Source organism: Staurois parvus, unplaced genomic scaffold (assembly GCF_062004578.1).
Source record: "Staurois parvus isolate SC_StPar_1 unplaced genomic scaffold, SC_StPar_1.0 ptg001022l, whole genome shotgun sequence".
Classification (NCBI taxonomy): Eukaryota; Metazoa; Chordata; class Amphibia; order Anura; family Ranidae; genus Staurois; species Staurois parvus.
In genome coordinates this window covers 519,410-538,958 of record NW_028318818.1, presented here as the reverse complement: position 1 = coordinate 538,958, position 19,549 = coordinate 519,410, and the positions used below count along the sequence as shown (strand labels likewise).

Here is a 19,549-nt window from a genome sequence, read left to right as displayed (position 1 = left end):
ATTTACATATGTAGTGGGGCCCTTGCCATTTCCCTTTTAAGACTGCATGTTGTCAGAAAGGGTTTGATTGGCTCAACTCTCAGCAGTACTGGAGTGTTTGTGGGAGTTGCAGTTTCATTACAGAGGAAGACAATGAAACTTTATACTGCACAGGACCAGGAGGCTTTGCAAGGGGGGAGCCACGTGCCCCTTTGCAGAGGACAGGTAGGAGCTAGTCTGCAGCCCCTACTGTTGAAGTACACCAATACTGTTTCCAGAACAGCAGAGGTTTCTAAGGACAACGGTTATCTACAGCAGCTGAAGTCAGCGGCAACTGATCATTGGTACCAGTCACCCACGACGGCAGTTACCAACAGCAACAACATCTCCCACCGCAGAGAGGTCAGAGTGTAAAAAATAAAAAAAATTGCAGAGGAGGCGTGTGACCATTCCAGGTGAGGCACCTGACAACAGGAAACTCTAGTCAGACAGAGCCCCATTTGTCATCCCTTCAAGGAGTTGCCCCTGGAGACTGTTCTTGGATGTGGTGAGAAACTTCTAACCTGTGACATATCAGTCCTTAACCCTTTGAGGACCGTAAGGTTTTGGAACAGCAGAAGAATCAATTTTTGTTTTTAAAGTTTATACACCTCAGTTGCTGTAGCTAAGCCATTTCATGAAATTGGCAAAAAGCTAGATCCGTTTGTTGATAACTAATATTTTGACTCAAAAGTTTTAAGTTCTTAATCAGATGATACACGCAATTACAAACATGGGACAAATACATCCCTTGGTCCTCAAATGGTTAAGAGCACTCCGATTCACTAACACAGGCCTGTGCAACACAGACACAACATGTTACAATTCTGCAGTATAGGAGTGAATTTGGGACAGAGCCTAAAGAGATGTCAGTTTAGCTGGGGACATATTGCTGCTCTAGTTGTAGGGGGTTAATTCTGATCTATAGCTAGACCAGTATATATATGAATATTGTGCCAAGTCCAGAAGGTTTGTGTATTCAGTGCATTTTACTGCTATTTTCCAAGTTAATTTGCAGTCTGTAGACTTTTACCTGTCTTATTAAACCTGTTGTGTACTACGAATCCAAAATAATATCTCTCTCCTGAAGTAAGAACAGAAGTGCCAGTTAATTCCAGCAGCTCCTTTGGGGAGGAGCACTACACATAGGCAAATCAGAATTCACCTTGCTAAAGCCAGACCAGTACAAGATGGAATTCTGACTGGTTGCTACAAGGTATTGGCATTAGGTGGGGGAAATGCCCTGAGCGCCAACCCTCCACTGGGCCTATCCAAGCCTACCACAATACTCTGTGCCCCATCAACATGCTAAGTGGCCTCAAGTCAATCATGGTGCATGTGCAGCCAGAGAGGAGGTCCAAGCATGGACATCCTAGTGAAAATAACCATGTGTAGGTGAGGCTGTCCCAAGATCTCTGGATAGGAACAAGAGCTGAGCAGACACCACTGGTTCCCACCTCTAGGACAGACCTTGAGGGTTCTACAAGAGCCAGGCAGACAGTAGCCAGGACATACTTCAAGGGCAAGCAGATGAAGGGGAGAGAGAAGGAGAAGGGAGTGTGCATGACCAGATCCATGTAAAAAACTAGCTAAATGAACCAATCATTAATCACCATGACATATAGTTTACATCCTTCAGTATAAGAACCAACACTATAAAAGATTAGAGAAGGATTACTCCATATACTTACAATGTACCACCTCAATGCAGACCTGAAAAAAGAGCTGTGGTGCTCAGTCCATGGGATACCAACCATTTGAGCTCCTTCTCATATATGCAGATCACCCGACACACTGATTTCTGATTGGGAGGGTTCACCTTCATTACAATCACCTGATACAAACTCAGGAGGACATTTATCAAGAAAATTAGCCACACAATTGCCATTCGCACTGCTTTTCATTTAGCAAAGTATGTGTGAAAGGTTTTTATGTGTATTTTCAATCCCGGGTATCTTGGGTAGGCAACTGTAAAGGACAAGTTCACTTTTTGACAAAAAATCATAAATGCACAGTTTTTTGCAGGAAAAAAAATGTGCATTTATTATTTTTGTTTGCAGGAGCCTGGAAAGCATTGCACCCGTGATCAGCAGATGCTGGTGCCATGCAGGTCTCCTGCAGACCTGTCAGTGTATCTGTGTGCTGTACGGGATGTACAGGCAAGCAGATATACTGACAGAAATCAATGAGCTACCACAGTGCTCCACAGCACCATGGAGGTTCATTGGTAGCTACAAGCTGCCAGCCACTAAGGCATTCGGGACTTGTAGTTCATTCATTCACAGAACGCTGTGAATGAATGACATGGAAATGTGGATGAAGCTCCTGCCCCCCCTCCTTGGGGCTAAGTGACCATTAGTACGGGGAACTTCTCCCTGTGCTGCTGTCACAGGAAGGGGGAGGATTGGGCAGCGGCTGCATCATTGGGAACATGTTACATTTTCCACCCTAAAAATCTGTGTAACATGTTCCCAAAAGGTGAACTTATCCTTTAAAAGATAAGTTCACCTTTGGAAAAAAAAATAATAAATGCACATCTTTTTTGCAGGTACAAAAACTGTGCATTTATACTTTTTTTTTTTTTTTTTTTACTAGGAGCCTACAAAGCATTGCACCCGTGATCAGCAGATTGCAGGACTCCTGCAGACTGTCTGTATATCTGTGTGCTCCTACCTGGTCAGGGCAGGCAGATACACACAGACAGGAGGAGAGAATGAACTACCAGAGCGCTCAACAGTGTTGTGCTACTTCATTGAGGACAGGGGCGGACTGACAACTCCTGGGGCCCCCGGGCAATAGGGAATCATGGGGCCCCTGTGTCCTTGCCCAAACTCAAAAAAGCCTATGAAAAAGGTACCAGGGGCATCTCATGGGGCCCCCTACTGACCCCAGGCCCTCGGGCAGTGCCCGAGTTTCCAATTGGTCAGTCCGCCCCTGATTGAGGAATACAAGCTGAGAGCCGCAAAGATAGTTTATTCACCAAAAAAAAAATGCAAAACACATTAAAACTGCAACGCTTTCATTTTTGTTGTGGGTCCATTGAAAACGTGCAAGTGCACGAAATACATTAGGGAGGAGCCAAGGCAGACACTACATGAGCCATGAGTAAGGCTAGCAGCCATCTTTAAAGCTGGTTTTGATCCATGTATTCTATCACGGCATTCTTGTATTCCAGATTCTTGTATTCCAGATGTGAGCGCTCTCTGTTTTATTACTCACTCAATTATTAATCAATTTACTGCACTATATTAGCACTTTTTCTTCCTGGCTCATTTATTCTGAGCTTTCAAGTGCTTTTATTTGGTACACACACTTTTGGAGTGGAGTTTTCCTGGAGTCCGGAGAGTAGCAGTGGAGGATCAGCTGATGTGCAGACATATGCCGGATGATCCCCGTGGTTCCCCAGGATGATGATGACCAAGAGTGGTCTATCTTACTCAAAGGTGCATTTTATTGCTCTATCTGGTTAGCAGGGGCGGACTGACCATTTGGAAACTCGGGCAGTGCCCGGGGGCCCGGGGTCAGTAGGGGGCCCCATGAGATGCCCCTGGTACCTTTTTCATAGGCTTTTTTGAGTTTGGGCAAGGACACAGGGGCCCCATGATCCCCTATTGCCCGGGGGCCCCATGAGTTGTCAGTCTGCCCCTGCTGGTTAGTGCAATATATTCTCATTCCCACACTCTCTTGGAGCACGGATTTTTACCAATCTGAATTTTGAACTTTATTATCACCTACGCACCATTTGCGCCATAATCAGACGCAATTAATACACTAACTGGAGCGCTATCCAGCGCATTCTTCTATCAATATTTCTTGGTGGGACTGTACACAGCCTGGCTGCCTAATATGCTAGTTTTAGTATTTGATGTTTGCACATGTACGTTTACATAAACGCATTCACTTCTACATTTATATGTATTATTATGTTAGAGCGCTGCATTTTTATTCATTCTATCTTTGAAGGTTGGAGGTTATACCTTTTTATGCCAGCTGCTTTTGAGTATACTTTATGCTAGCGCTCGTTTACCCATTTTATCCATTAAATCTATTACACGCAAAACGCATTTTGTTGCAGGAAAAAAGGTCCCTGACCCTCTTCAAAAGACGCACGGGTTGTAAATGCACAGATGTAAACGCTAAATGGGTAGCATTTCCGTCTGGCAGTACTAGGGTCGTTGGTTCAAATCCCAGCCACGGCACCACCTGCCTGGAGTTTGCATGTTCTCCCTGTGTCTGCGTGGGTTTCCTCCGGGTACTCCGGTTTCCTCCCACACTCCAAAGACATGCTGGTAGGTTAATTGGATCCTGTCTATATTGTCCCTAGTATGTGTATGTATGAATGTGAGTTAGGGACCTTAGATTGTACACCCCTTGAGGGTTAGGGACTGATGTGAATGTACAATATATATGTAAAGCGCTGCGCAAATTGATGGCGCTATATAAATACCTGAAATAAATAAATAATAAACTAGATCCATAGGAAACCATGTTAAATGAACTGTAGAGCGTTTCTGCAAAATGCAAAACGCACTAAAAACACATAGGTGTGAACCAAGGCTAAGAGTTTAACCACAAACAGATCGGCATTCAGCCATATGTGAGATGGCCGCGGGATGACATCACAATCTCTGCTCTGCCCCCCCCCCCTCGGAGCTGGGACTTCTTCAGTAGAAATCTCCTACTGACCTTCCTTAACCCCCCTGGCGGTATTCCCGAGTGTAGCTGGGGGTAAAGTTTCAGTACCAAAAGCGGTAACCCCGAGCTACACTCGGGCTTACCATGCGGCGTTGCTCAGGGGGTCCCTGCAGCACTTACCTTGTCCTTTGCTCCCGCGATGCGTCCCCTGCAGCGTCCCCGGCCATCTCCTTCGGCCGATGCCGGCATCCGGCTTCCGTGTTCCGGTCCCTGTGACGTCGGGACGTACGGGCGCCAGAACCGGCAGCAAATATGAAATTTTTTTTAAAATTTCATTTTTTTGAAAAATGATTATTACATAGTAAAACATTGCTGTTTCAAAACATTTCACATACATTTTGTCCCCTGTCTGCATTTTGACTGTTCTTTCTTCCTGGAAACTTAGAAAAGTCCATGGCGTCCAAAAAGTGTCCCTTTAGGTCAAAAGCGGTTTTAGACCGGCTAGAGAACAGCGATAGTAAATCAGAACCACTTGCAGAATTGAGTGATAATGATTCGTGGGGGAAATTCATCATCAGACACTGAAAACGATTCTGCGACTTTGCTCAGCGATGTGCGAACTTGGCGCTCTATTTCAAATTTCAGTGTTTTTGGTTTGATTATATTATTGAATTAAATGTATTATTATTATAATATTATTTTTTATGATTATTATTAAATTATAATTTATGATTTCGTGTTTCAAGTTTTATCATATCCGGGATGTTTACTAGACTCTTGTTCAGACAGATTTCAGTGAGTTATTCCTAAATTACAGGCCTACAATAAAAAAAAAATACATATTTCCATGCAAAAAAATGGTGCTGCTTTCGGCACCAAAAATCGGAAATAATCATACCGCCGAGGAGGTTAAGACCTAATGTGTATGGGGGGGCGGAGCCAAGTTTGTAACGTCATCCATGGCCATCTTACATGCGGTTGAATGTTGACCTGTAAGTGTTTGCGCATTTATACTTAGCACTGGTTTTAGTGCTGGATCTTGTAAGTGTCATTTGATTTCTCGAGCAGTATTAATACATTTTGAAACGGAGAACACTAGTGGCTTTCTTTTCTACTTCCATGTGAATACATTTGCTTGGTGAGGAGGAGAGTGAAGTATCCCATCAACATCGAGATATAACCCTACAGCTGGGTAAGTACATTTTGACCTTACTGTTTATTCAGGGGTCATGTATTTGAGATGAGTGGCCATTGTTCACTGGTGTGAAGACACTGAGTTTATTATGTGTACATGTGTGTACATAATAGTGCCTTTGGAATAATTTTCAATGGACTTTGCTATTATTTGGACTTTATAAACTATATTGTTTAACCCCCCTGGCGGTATTCCCGAGCAGGGGTGGTCTGACCATTTGGAAAATCGGGCACTGCCCGAGGGCCCGGGGTCAGTAGGGGGCCCCATGAGATGCCTCTGGTACCTTTTTCATAGGCTTTTTTGAGTTTGGGCAAGGACACAGGGGCCCCATGATCCCCTATTGCCCGGGGGCCCCATAAGTTGCCAGTCCGCCCCTGTTCCCAAGTGTAGCTTGGGGTTAACTTTCAGTAGCAGAAGCAGTAACCCCGAGCTACACTCGGGAATACCCTGCGGCGTTGCTCTGGGATTCTCTCTTGCACTTACCTTGTCCTGCGCTCCCGCGATGTCCCTCCTGCAGCATCCCTGGCCCTCTCCTCCAGCCAGTGCCGGCATCTGTCTTCCGGGTTCCGGTCCCTGCGACGTCGGGACGTACGGGGGGCGAAACCGGTGGGAAATTTAAAAATGTTAAAAAGTGACATCCACTAAATTCACTAAAATCACATAGTAAAACATTCCTGTATCAAACCATTTCACATACATTTTGTCCTGAGTGCTTTGTCCTGCGCCCTGCCTGCATTTTTACTGTTCTTTCTGCCTGGAAACTGAGAAACGTCCATGGCATCCAAAAAGCATCCCTTTAGGTCAAAAGCGGTTTTAGACCGGCTAGAGAACAGCGATAGTAAATCAGAACCACTTGCAGAATTGAGTGATAATGATTCGTGGGGGAAATTCCTCATCAGACACTGAAAACGATTTTGCAACTTTGCTCAGTAATGTGCGAACTTGGCGCTCTAGTTCAAATTTCAATGTTTTTGGTTTGATTATATTATTGAATTACATTAATTATTATTATATTATTATTTTTTATGATTATTTATTATATTATAATTTATGATTTCGTGTTTCAAATTTTAACATACTCGGGATGTTTACTAGACTCTTGTTCGGACAGATTTCAGTGAGTTATTCCTAAAAATTACAGCCTGCAATAAAAAAACAACATATTTTCATGCAAAAATGTACCACTTTGAGCACAGAAATATGGATATAATAGGACCGCTAGGGAGGTTAATTATCTGTAAAGTGTTTTTTTAAATTTATTTTCACTTTTATATTTGTATATTGTGCTTCAGATATTTAAAGTTGTGCTGCACTGTGTTTTATTAGGTATGTTTGTAATGTATGTTGAAATCACTGTATTGTGTTTAGCTTGAAACTTATTTATACTTTATATATGTCCTATTTGGTTTTCTTTGGCTACGCTGATTGATTCTCTAATGGAACCACATTGTACAGCAGGAGGGCACAGATCTCTGATGCTCCAGGTTGTGTCAAATGCCAAGAAGTCTGATGGAGGTTCCAGTCCGGGTACAAAGGGGGAAGTGCGAGTATAATAACTGTTCTATTATAGGAGACTCAAGGGAACATTTTATAATGAGTCGTTTTAACACAAAACTAGTAAAAGCCCTCCATCAATCCCATTCCTGCATCTTCAGCCTTGTTAAAAAATGCGACATGCATAGTCAACTGCTTCTCATAACGATGACGATTCCAGTAAAAGAGCTTGGACCATGCTTGCTGCCTCCATTTACAGGGAAATGATGTTCCACATTTACCATGGTGCTGACATCTCTCCAAGTAGATCTTACCTTATGGGTCTGAATCAACCATTTCAAATCAACCACCCCAATATCTAGTGGGCAAGACATGGAAGATTTATATATCTTGTGCTCTGGGCCTGCCCTAGGATAAAGCACTTTATAACCAACTGAAAATTTCCCATTAAAGAGTACTAAAATTCAGATAACCAAGTTTATTTAAAAAAAAAATATATATATATATATATATATATATATATATATATATATAAAATAATAAGAGATTTTTGTCAATGTTTACCAAATCTGTAATTTTGCCAACATCGCACTACAACCTGATTCCTCATACAAGATGAAAGTGATCAAAGACTACCAACATAAGACACCTGAAAAAAGCAACATATACATTGAAATTCATACACTAAATTATGAAATGTCAAAGCCATGTTAGGAAAGTGCAAATTAAATTAAAAGAATGTTCTACTCCTGTGAAGCTGGGGGCAATGGGATTTTAGTAGGGAGTTGGGAATCATTTTCAAATAGGAAATCATGACAATACAGGATTTTTTCATCACCCAAGCCAAGCACATATAGCCAGATGTATAGACTCTGCTCGGGCTCTAAGGTCAATGAGACAGACTCTTCAGTCTCCATAGCCTGGCTCCACCTTTGTTCCTCTGTCCTCAGAGCTGACCCTCCATACTTGGCAGACAGAGAGAACTGTGCTTTTGCAAACAAACATGTTAATTCTCCAGTCTGCATGGTCATTGAACCAGTCACCTTCCAATTACAATGAATGCTGGACATCTTTTGTTCCTCATATCCAACTTTCCTGGTGATCCTATATGACCAAGTAATTGATGTGTTGGACTCATTACTGAAGGTCTTAATGCACTGCCAGGCTTCAAATGATTTACCGTTAACAAGGGCCAATCCACCAGGAAGAAAATTTGTAATGCTAGGGTGGAATGAGAAGGTCCCATTGCCTTCATTTTTACTCAAATCCGTACATCGGTAATACTGAGCTCCCCACTCATCATGGGGCTTCACAAAGTAGTAATACCAGTAATTGCTGTAGTATGCTTTGCTCATCATGGCAAAGTAATAGAGGCCATTTTGGCAGACTGGATGCAGAGCATATTCGGCACCATGCTCTTTAAGTGTTCATATTGGGGGTTCTTTGATAAACTCCATGGCTCTGGCTGATAATATAGAAATGGCCATTAGCCGAGAGATAATGGTCACCTCCTTGGCATTCCAGATGCAAAGTATTGACCACACCACCTTCATCAGTAGTCATGTTGGACACACAACAGAGAGATTTACTCTTTAGGACATAAAATAAGCCTTCATCAGAAACTAGTTAATGGTCTCCATGTCCACAGGTAGGGTGCAGGCCAAAAACTTCAAGGTCCTCACCTTTGCATAAGTTCGTTGATCTCATGTAGCAACCGAGGTTGGATCAGATAATGTAGTAATATTTGTGGTCCGCACAGAAATACACCCTGGAGGCTACCTTCTTTGCCACAATCCCAACCATAGCAGTTTCTAGGGGAAAAAAAATCAAATGATCAAGAAACACTGTACATTAATCTGATCATACTGATCATTTCTATTTTACATATAAGTATAAATCATTAAAGCGAAACTGATACTGTATACAACCAAACTTCTAAATCATATAGATTTTTCATATACAGACTGATGACACTTGTGGGTTCTGACCAAGGGGCAATGGTATGGAGCCATATATATGGGCAGCCATTATGGATCCTGCTTCTGAAAACTCTAGCTGAAACCTTCAGAGGAGTTTATGGACAGCTTGGGTGGCAGCAGGGCAGGGAAAAGCTGTTCGAAGTATTCTCTCTTCTTTTACTTTAGTATGAGCAAAATACAGGTTTACCTTAAACCCTCAGGGGCAGATTTATAAAGCAGGGAATGTGAATCAGTCACTGGAATTAACCTCCTGCCATCCACGTAGCGCATATGTACAGCATTTTTCTATCCTATATATAGGGCTAATATGGCGTCCGGCGTGCATGGCATCACCCCTACTGCAGATGTGTGTTTACACGAAACGCGTCTAGGAGGAGCCCCTGCACGCTTTGACGCTACGCCGCCGGATCAGGAGGTCCGGCGGCCCACATTAGATGTATACTGGTCAGTGTTTTTGGGTGCTTTTACTGCTCATAGCAGTTTCATACTATATACAGTCATTCATGTATGTATTTCTGCTCAGATTTTAATGTAATAAATTTATAGTTTTAAATACTACACTATGAGCACCTTTATTCTCCATATCTGGCACTGAGCCTCCATGTCTCAGCCCCAGTGATTTAGGTATTGCTGCAGACTTGATGAAGTAAATACTTGGAGATCAGATCGGTATCCTTTCTTTCACCACTGAGGGTCCATCAGAGGATTTCATTTCCGGGCTGTCTTTATTCAAGATCCTAGGATGCATGTGATACAGATATGCGTTTATTACTGGGTTTCTGGTGAGTAGGCAATCTATTCATATTATCACAACGGGAGACCAGATTGCACCTACAACGTCTGATATTTCACTGTGGACTGAGGAATCCATATATTTATATTACAGTGGACTTATTTTAATATTAGTATTATTTGACTATATTGATATTATTTTACTATATATTTTTTTTTTTTTTTTTGGCCATTTAATTTGATGTAGCGCTGCACTCCTTGTACTTTTGAGTTTATATGTACAGCAGCAAAGAGGGTGGCCTTTAGTGCCTACATGCTGTACATATGGGTCCAAGGGCACCAGAGGTTTCCATGCTGAGAGTGCACTCCCTGCACGGAGGCTGAGCTATTAAAGACCGCCTCCTGATCATGTGACCACTGTGACCGTTAGTCACAGTTTTTAATAGAACGCAAATGTGCGGCCGCTCGGTGTCTAGGCCCAGACGCTGGGAGGCCGCACATTTGCGTTCGGCTGGCGTGAAGAGGTTAATGTGTTTTTAATTGACATCATTTGGAAAAAAAAAATACTGTAGTTTTTTTTCAGTGCAGCACAACTCATTACACTGCCGCCAAAGGAACTTGATGAGCTGACACTTTGCAGCTTTTTTTAAATAAAGTTAAAACAAAAAAAAGTGCAATGGGCAGGCAACACAGTACTTGGGTCGTTGGTTCAAATCCCAACCATGACACCACCTGCCTGGAGTTTGCATGTTCTCCCTGTGCCTGTGTGGGTTACTCCAGTTTCCTCCCACACTCCAAAGGCATGCTGGTAGGTTAATAGGATCCTGCATAACCCCAGGTTCAAGCCTAAGCATTTTCTGCAGCATTTTGCGGTTTGCAGAAACACACTACAGTCCATTTAACATGATTTCCTATGGGACATGTTCACACCTGTGTGGTTTTTACCTAGTGCGTTTTTGAAAAGGGTCAGGGACTTTTTGAACGCAAAATGTTGCGTTTCTGGTTTTATTTATTTATTTCAGGTACTTATATAGCACTGTCAATTTATGCAGCACTTTACATATATATTGTACATTCACATCAGTCCCTAACCCTCAAGGGGTGTACAATCTAAGGTCCCTAACTCACATTCATACATACACATACTAGGGACAATTTAGACAGGAGCCTTCCAGCATGTCTTTGGAGTGTGAGAGGAAACCCACGCAGGCACAGGAAGAACATGCAAACTACAGGCAGGTGGTGCCATGGTTGGGATTTGAACCAACGATCCTAGTACTGCCAGGTGGAAGTGCTAACCGTTTAGCCACTGAGCTGTCTATAGACTTCGATGGAAACGCTGCAGAAAAGCAAGTATTGCGTTTTTGATATTTTTAACATTTTTGGGAACGTGCAACAATCGATTTAACATGGCTTCCTATAGATCCCATTTACATCTATGCAATTTCCTGTACTGCGTTTTTGGAAGAGATGCAGATATTTTTCTTTTCAGGCTGAAAAGTGTGTTTTTGGGTCCATAGACTTCAAGCATGTCAAAAACACATTTGGTAGGGTCGTGTGCTTAAGAATGAGTCTCCTCCTACAAAAGAAATGCATGCAGCATGAAAATGCACCAATAATGTGTGAAAAACGCATGATAGCAATTTATGGAATCTTTCTGAAGTTACTTCTCTTCTCCCACCTCCAGCTGCATCGTTCTCCTCCTATTGTCCTCTCCCAGTGGTGAGATCTTCATGATTGAGGAGCCTGGCATTATGCACCCATAGTCCTCCATGAACACAGCCAAAGCAACAGAACGGACCGGACACCACGCAGCCTCCAATACCATACACCGACACCACACAGCCTCCAATACCATACACTAACACCACGCAGCCTCCAATACCATACACTGACACCACGCAGCCTCCAATACTATACACTGACACCACGCAGCCTCCAATACCATACACTAACACCACACAGCCTCCAATACCATACACTAACACCACGCAGCCTCCAATACCATACACTAACACCACGCAGCCTCCAATACTATACACCGACACCACGCAGCCTCCAATACCATACACTGACACCACGCAGCCTCCAATACTATACACCGACACCACACAGCCTCCAATACTATACACTAACACCACGCCGCCTCCAATACTATACACCGACACCACGCAGCCTCCAATACCATACACTAACACCACACAGCCTCCAATACCATACACTGACACCACGCCGCCTCCAATACTATACACTGACACCACGCAGCCTCCAATACCATACACTAACACCACACAGCCTCCAATACCATACACTGACACCACGCCGCCTCCAATACTATACACTGACACCACGCAGCCTCCAATACCATACACTAACACCACACAGCCTCCAATACCATACACTAACACCACACAGCCTCCAATACCATACACTAACACCACGCAGCCTCCAATACCATACACTAACACCACGCAGCCTCCAATACTATACACCGACACCACGCAGCCTCCAATACCATACACTGACACCACGCAGCCTCCAATACCATACACTAACACCACGCAGCCTCCAATACTATACACTAACACCACGCAGCCTCCAATACCATACACTAACACCACGCAGCCTCCAATACCATACACTAACACCACGCAGCCTCCAATACTATACACTAACACCACGCAGCCTCCAATACCATACACTAACACCACGCAGCCTCCAATACTATACACTAACACCACGCAGCCTCCAATACCATACACTAACACCACGCAGCCTCCAATACCATACACCGACACCACGCAGCCTCCAATACTATACACTAACACCACGCAGCCTCCAATACTATACACTAACACCACACAGCCTCCAATACTATACACTAACACCACGCAGCCTCCAATACCATACACTAACACCACACAGCCTCCAATACTATACACCGACACCACACAGCCTCCAATACCATACACCGACACCACGCAGCCTCCAATACCATACACCGACACCACGCAGCCTCCAATACCATACACTGACACCACGCAGCCTCCAATACCATACACCGACACCACGCAGCCTCCAATACCATACACTGACACCACGCCGCCTCCAATACTATACACCGACACCACACAGCCTCCAATACTATACACCGACACCACGCAGCCTCCAATACCATACACCGACACCACGCAGCCTCCAATACCATACACCGACACCACGCAGCCTCCAATACCATACACTGACACCACGCCGCCTCCAATACTATACACCGACACCACGCAGCCTCCAATACTATACACCGACACCACGCCGCCTCCAATACCATACACCGACACCACGCAGCCTCCAATACTATACACCGACACCACGCAGCCTCCAATACCATACACCGACACCACGCAGCCTCCAATACCATACACAGACACCACGCAGCCTCCAATACCATACACTAACACCACGCTGCCTCCAATACCATACACTGACACCACGCAGCCTCCAATACCATACACCGACACCACGCAGCCTCCAATACCATACACCGACACCACGCAGCCTCCAATACCATACACTAACACCACGCAGCCTCCAATACCATACACTGACACCACGCCGCCTCCAATACTATACACTGACACCACGCAGCCTCCAATACCATACACTAACACCACACAGCCTCCAATACCATACACTAACACCACACAGCCTCCAATACCATACACTAACACCACGCAGCCTCCAATACCATACACTAACACCACGCAGCCTCCAATACTATACACCGACACCACGCAGCCTCCAATACCATACACTGACACCACGCAGCCTCCAATACCATACACTAACACCACGCAGCCTCCAATACCATACACTAACACCACGCAGCCTCCAATACCATACACTAACACCACGCAGCCTCCAATACCATACACTAACACCACGCAGCCTCCAATACCATACACCGACACCACGCAGCCTCCAATACTATACACTAACACCACGCAGCCTCCAATACTATACACTAACACCACACAGCCTCCAATACTATACACTAACACCACGCAGCCTCCAATACCATACACCGACACCACACAGCCTCCAATACCATACACTAACACCACACAGCCTCCAATACTATACACCGACACCACACAGCCTCCAATACCATACACTAACACCACGCAGCCTCCAATACCATACACCGACACCACGCAGCCTCCAATACCATACACCGACACCACGCAGCCTCCAATACCATACACCGACACCACGCAGCCTCCAATACCATACACCGACACCACGCAGCCTCCAATACCATACACTGACACCACGCCGCCTCCAATACTATACACCGACACCACACAGCCTCCAATACTATACACCGACACCACGCAGCCTCCAATACCATACACCGACACCACGCAGCCTCCAATACCATACACCGACACCACGCAGCCTCCAATACCATACACTGACACCACGCCGCCTCCAATACTATACACCGACACCACGCAGCCTCCAATACTATACACCGACACCACGCCGCCTCCAATACCATACACCGACACCACGCAGCCTCCAATACTATACACCGACACCACGCAGCCTCCAATACCATACACCGACACCACGCAGCCTCCAATACCATACACAGACACCACGCAGCCTCCAATACCATACACTAACACCACGCTGCCTCCAATACCATACACTGACACCACGCAGCCTCCAATACCATACACTGACACCACGCAGCCTCCAATACCATACACCGACACCACGCAGCCTCCAATACCATACACCGACACCACGCAGCCTCCAATACCATACACCGACACCACGCAGCCTCCAATACCATACACCGACACCACGCAGCCTCCAATACCATACACCGACACCACACATATCTCCAATACCATACACCGACACCACGCAGCCTCCAATACTATACACTAACACCACGCAGCCTCCAATACCATACACTAACACCACGCAGCCTCCAATACCATACACCGACACCACGCCGCCTCCAATACTATACACTAACACCACACAGCCTCCAATACTATACACTAACACCACGCAGCCTCCAAAACCATACACTAACACCACGCAGCCTCCAATACTATACACTAACACCACACAGCCTCCAATACCATACACTAACACCACGCAGCCTCCAATACCATACACTAACACCACGCAGCCTCCAATACCATACACTAACACCACACAGCCTCCAATACCATACACTAACACCACGCAGCCTCCAATACTATACACCGACACCACACAGCCTCCAATACCATACACTAACACCACGCAGCCTCCAATACTATACACCGACACCACGCAGCCTCCAATACCATACACTAACACCACGCAGCCTCCAATACCATACACTGACACCACGCAGCCTCCAATACCATACACCGACACCACGCAGCCTCCAATACCATACACTGACACCACGCCGCCTCCAATACTATACACCGACACCACGCAGCCTCCAATACTATACACCGACGCCACGCAGCCTCCAATACTATACACCTACACCACGCAGCCTCCAATACCATACACCGACACCACGCAGCCTCCAATACTATACACCGACGCCACGCAGCCTCCAATACTATACACCTACACCACGCAGCCTCCAATACCATACACTGACACCACGCAGCCTCCAATACCATACACTGACACCACGCAGCCTCCAATACCATACACCGACACCACGCAGCCTCCAATACCATACACTGACACCACGCCGCCTCCAATACTATACACCGACACCACGCAGCCTCCAATACTATACACCGACGCCACGCAGCCTCCAATACTATACACCTACACCACGCAGCCTCCAATACCATACACCGACACCACGCAGCCTCCAATACCATACACCGACACCACGCAGCCTCCAATACCATACACCGACACCACGCAGCCTCCAATACCATACACCGAAACCACGCAGCCTTCAATACCATTCACCGACACCACGCAGCCTCCAATACCATACACCGACACCACGCAGCCTCCAATACCATACACCGACACCACGCAGCCTCCAATACCATACACCGACACCACGCAGCCTCCAATACCATACACCGACACCACACATACCTCCAATACCATACACCGACACCACGCCGCCTCCAATACTATACACCGACGCCACGCAGCCTCCAATACTATACACCGACACCACGCAGCCTCCAATACCATACACCGACACCACACAGCCTCCAATACCATACACCGACACCACGCAGCCTCCAATACCATACACCGACACCACGCAGCCTCCAATACCATACACCGACACCACGCAGCCTCCAATACCATACACCGACACCACGCAGCCTCCAATGCCATACACCGACACCACGCAGCCTCCAATACTATACACTAACACCACACAGCCTCCAATACTATACACCGACACCACGCAGCCTCCAATACCATACACTGACACCACGCCGCCTCCAATACTATACACCGACACCACGCAGCCTCCAATACTATACACCGACGCCACGCAGCCTCCAATACTATACACCGACACCACGCAGCCTCCAATACTATACACCGACGCCACGCAGCCTCCAATACTATACACCGACACCACGCAGCCTCCAATACCATACACCGACACCACGCAGCCTCCAATACCATACACCGACACCACGCAGCCTCCAATACCATACACCGACACCACGCAGCCTCCAATACCATACACCGACACCACGCAGCCTCCAATACCATACACTGACACCACGCAGCCTCCAATACCATACACTGACACCACGCCGCCTCCAATACTATACACCGACACCACGCAGCCTCCAATACCATACACCGACACCACGCAGCCTCCAATACCATACACCGACACCACGCAGCCTCCAATACCATACACCGACACCACGCAGCCTCCAATACCATACACTGACACCACGCAGCCTCCAATACCATACACTAACACCACGCAGCCTCCAATACCATACACCGACACCACGCAGCCTCCAATACCATACACCGACACCACGCAGCCTCCAATACCATACACCGACACCACGCAGCCTCCAATACCATACACCGACACCACGCAGCCTTCAATACCATTCACCGACACCACGCAGCCTCCAATACCATACACCGACACCACGCAGCCTCCAATACCATACACCGACACCACGCAGCCTCCAATACCATACACTGACACCACGCAGCCTCCAATACCATACACTAACACCACGCAGCCTCCAATACCATACACCGACACCACGCAGCCTCCAATACCATACACCGACACCACGCAGCCTCCAATACCATACACCGACACCACGCAGCCTCCAATACCATACACCGACACTACGCAGCCTCCAATACTATACACTAACACCACACAGCCTCCAATACTATACACCGACACCACGCAGCCTCCAATACTATACACCGACACCACGCAGCCTCCAATACCATACACCGACACCAAACATATCTCCAATACCATACACCGACACCACGCAGCCTCCAATACTATACACTAACACCACGCAGCCTCCAATACCATACACCGACACCACGCAGCCTCCAATACTATACACTAACACCACGCAGCCTCCAATACTATACACTAACACCACGCAGCCTCCAATACTATACACCGACACCAAACAGCCTCCAATACCATACACTAACACCACGCAGCCTCCAATACTATACACCGACACCACACAGCCTCCAATACCATACACTAACACCACACAGCCTCCAATACTATACACCGACACCACGCAGCCTCCAATACCATACACTGACACCACGCAGCCTCCAATACCATACACTGACACCACGCAGCCTCCAATACCATACACCGACACCACGCAGCCTCCAATACTATACACTAACACCACGCAGCCTCCAATACTATACACTAACACCACGCAGCCTCCAATACTATACACTAACACCACACAGCCTCCAATACTATACACTAACACCACGCAGCCTCCAATACTATACACTAACACCACGCAGCCTCCAATACTATACACTAACACCACGCAGCCTCCAATACTATACACCGACACCACACAGCCTCCAATACCATACACTAACACCACGCAGCCTCCAATACTATACACCGACACCACACAGCCTCCAATACCATACACTAACACCACGCAGCCTCCAATACTATACACCGACACCACGCAGCCTCCAATACCATACACTGACACCACGCAGCCTCCAATACCATACACTGACACCACGCAGCCTCCAATACCATACACCGACACCACGCAGCCTCCAATACCATACACTGACACCACGCCGCCTCCAATACTATACACCGACACCACGCAGCCTCCAATACTATACACCGACGCCACGCAGCCTCCAATACTATACACCGACACCACGCAGCCTCCAATACCATACACCGACACCACGCAGCCTCCAATACCATACACCGACACCACGCAGCCTCCAATACCATACACCGACACCACGCAGCCTCCAATACCATACACCGACACCACACATATCTCCAATACCATACACCGACACCACGCAGCCTCCAATACCATACACTAACACCACGCAGCCTCCAATACCATACACCGACACCACGCCGCCTCCAATACTATACACCGACACCACGCCGCCTCCAATACTATACACTGACACCACGCAGCCTCCAATACCATACACTGACACCACGCAGCCTCCAATACCATACACTGACACCACGCAGCCTCCAATACCATACACTGACACCACGCCGCCTCCAATACCATACACCGACACCACGCAGCCTCCAATACCATACACCGACACCACGCAGCCTCCAATACCATACACCGACACCACGCAGCCTCCAATACCATACACCGACCCCACGCAGCCTCCAATACCATACACCGACCCCACGCAGCCTCCAATACCATACACCGACACCACGCAGCCTCCAATACTGACACCACGCAGCCTCCAATACCATACACCGACACCACGCAGCCTCCAATACCATACACCAACACCACACATACCTCCAATACCATACACCGACACCACACAGCCTCCAATACCATACACCGACACCACACATATCTCCAATACCATACACCGACACCACGCAGCCTCCAATACCATACACCAACACCACACATATCTCCAGTACCATACACCGACACCACACAGCCTCCAATACCATACACCGACACCACGCAGCCTCCAATACCATACACCGACACCACACATACATCCAATACCATACACCGACACCTCGCAGCCTCCAATACCATACACCGACACCACACAACCTCCAATACCATACACCGACGCCACACAGCCTCCAATACCATACACCGACACCACACAGTCATCCAATACCATACACCGACACCACACAACCTCCAATACCATACACCGACACCATGCAGCCTCTAATACCATACACCGACACCACGCA

At 46.6% G+C, this 19,549-nt stretch overlaps 1 pseudogene; it reads right to left on the bottom strand.

Annotated features, from left to right (window-relative positions):
* Positions 1-8,085: 8,085 nt before the first annotated feature.
* LOC149441150 (uncharacterized) lies at positions 8,086-19,200 on the bottom strand (annotated as a pseudogene).
* Between the last annotated feature and the right edge of the window lie 349 nt (positions 19,201-19,549).